The sequence below is a fragment of the Mesoplodon densirostris genome, chromosome 5 (genome assembly GCF_025265405.1).
Source record: "Mesoplodon densirostris isolate mMesDen1 chromosome 5, mMesDen1 primary haplotype, whole genome shotgun sequence".
Taxonomy (NCBI): Eukaryota; Metazoa; Chordata; class Mammalia; order Artiodactyla; family Ziphiidae; genus Mesoplodon; species Mesoplodon densirostris.
This window is the reverse complement of record NC_082665.1, coordinates 101,629,532-101,631,175: the sequence shown is the minus strand read 5'-3', so window position 1 is coordinate 101,631,175 and position 1,644 is coordinate 101,629,532. Positions and strand designations below refer to the sequence as shown.

At 51.6% G+C, this 1,644-nt stretch overlaps 1 pseudogene; it reads right to left on the bottom strand.

Annotated features, from left to right (window-relative positions):
* Positions 1-586: 586 nt before the first annotated feature.
* Positions 587-1,417, bottom strand: LOC132491196 (tubulin polyglutamylase complex subunit 2-like; annotated as a pseudogene).
* Between the last annotated feature and the right edge of the window lie 227 nt (positions 1,418-1,644).

The window sequence follows — 1,644 nt, the reverse complement described above, 5'->3', positions numbered from 1 at the left end:
GGTAATGCAAAAGTATTCTAATGCAGTGCTGCCCAGTAGAACTTTCTGTGATGATAGAAATGTTACATCCGCTCTGTGCTAATACAGACTCCACTAGCCATGTGAATACTCCCAATGTGGCTAATATAATTGAGGAACTGCATTTTTAATATGGCTTAAAGTTAGCTCTTTAAAAAGTGGCTACCAGTTGAACAGCATAGTTCTAATGCCTCATAGGTCAAAACCAGTGGTTTCTATGGGGGACTTATTTAATTACTGCTAAGGGGTAGGGGGTTGGAGTAGAAAGAAAAGAAAGCTTTTAATAGATCTACTTAGTCACTTACACCTTACATTCTCCACAGCTTCCAGAATTAGTAGGTGGCACAACCTGCTGTAAGGGGTATGAGAGAAGGATTCCTGGGGAGAGCTGAGTATGCCCTTCCAACTCCTGGCTCAAGCCAATGGCAGTAAAAGGCCTAGGAGTTTGTCACTCGGATGGGGAGAGGACATGGTTCCATACACAGAATCTGAGGCTTGGGCCACGCTTGGGGCATCTGTGCTTGGAAATCATCGCTGTGGGGCTGGCTGGGAGCTGGAGGTGGGGCGCTCATTTTCGGACAGGGTTTCCAGAGCCAGAGGAGGATTCAGAGGTGGAAGGAGGACCCGTGGGCCCTTTCTGGCCACCTGCAGGCTGAACAGGCCCCTTTAGGGGGGGGGTTAATGTCTTGTTCTTGCTCTTGAATACTTTGCTGGGATCCAGCTTGTTCACAAAGGAGTCGGCCGTTGTAGGTGATGGGTTTATACATGTTGAACCATTGCTTGGCCTGTGGGCTAATGCCATAGCTGGTGAAGGCATACTCCCACTGGGGCAGGCCCAGGTGGGTGATAAGCAGGAGATAATAGGCAGTGAAGGTATCTGTGAGAAAATGCCAGTATAATTATACTCTGTCCAGGAACCAGAACTCTGTCTTGTGCTAATGCTGGTTTCCCTCTTTTGTAGGCAACGCAAACCTTCCCATTCAGGTTGCAAGGATCCAGCTCAAATATCACACTGCGAGAATCAAAGTGAGGCTTCTCTGGCTGGTTCTCACTAGCTTCTTGTGTATCATCCTCCAGGTCTGCAAGAGTTGGTGCGTTAGGAAGAGAGCACATGGAAGACTGGTTGAGTTGAGTCAGTTTTGAGATGCTGTTAATTGCCATGCTGCCCAATGGAATGGTGTGTTCATCCAGCTTCACATTCCATGTCATGTGGAAGCCGTTGGTCATCAGGTAAAAGTTCTTCAGATCCTCAGGCAGCACAGTTATTTTTTTGTTCCCATGAAGAAATCATGTGACATTCAGCAGGTGCCTTTTCTATGATGGTCACCTCTGTCACACCTTGGGATGATTCTAGGATGTGGGTGACCCCCAAGGTCAGCTTCTCCAGGTGCGGCTTGCGGCTGCCCAGCAGCGGGGTCGGTGTCTCCTCCGTGGCTCGCGTCCCCGCTCCGCGCGGCGGGGATGGGGCGGGAGAGCGGGGTGGCCGGGAGGGTCGGACTCCACCCTGGAGGCGCGGCCGTCAAGTTCACGGCATGCCGGGAGTTGTAGTGCTCGGCGCCTGAGAGCGCGGCGGGGAGATGGGGGGCCCGGGCTGCTCTGGGAGTAGCAGTTCCGCGGGGTGTCTGT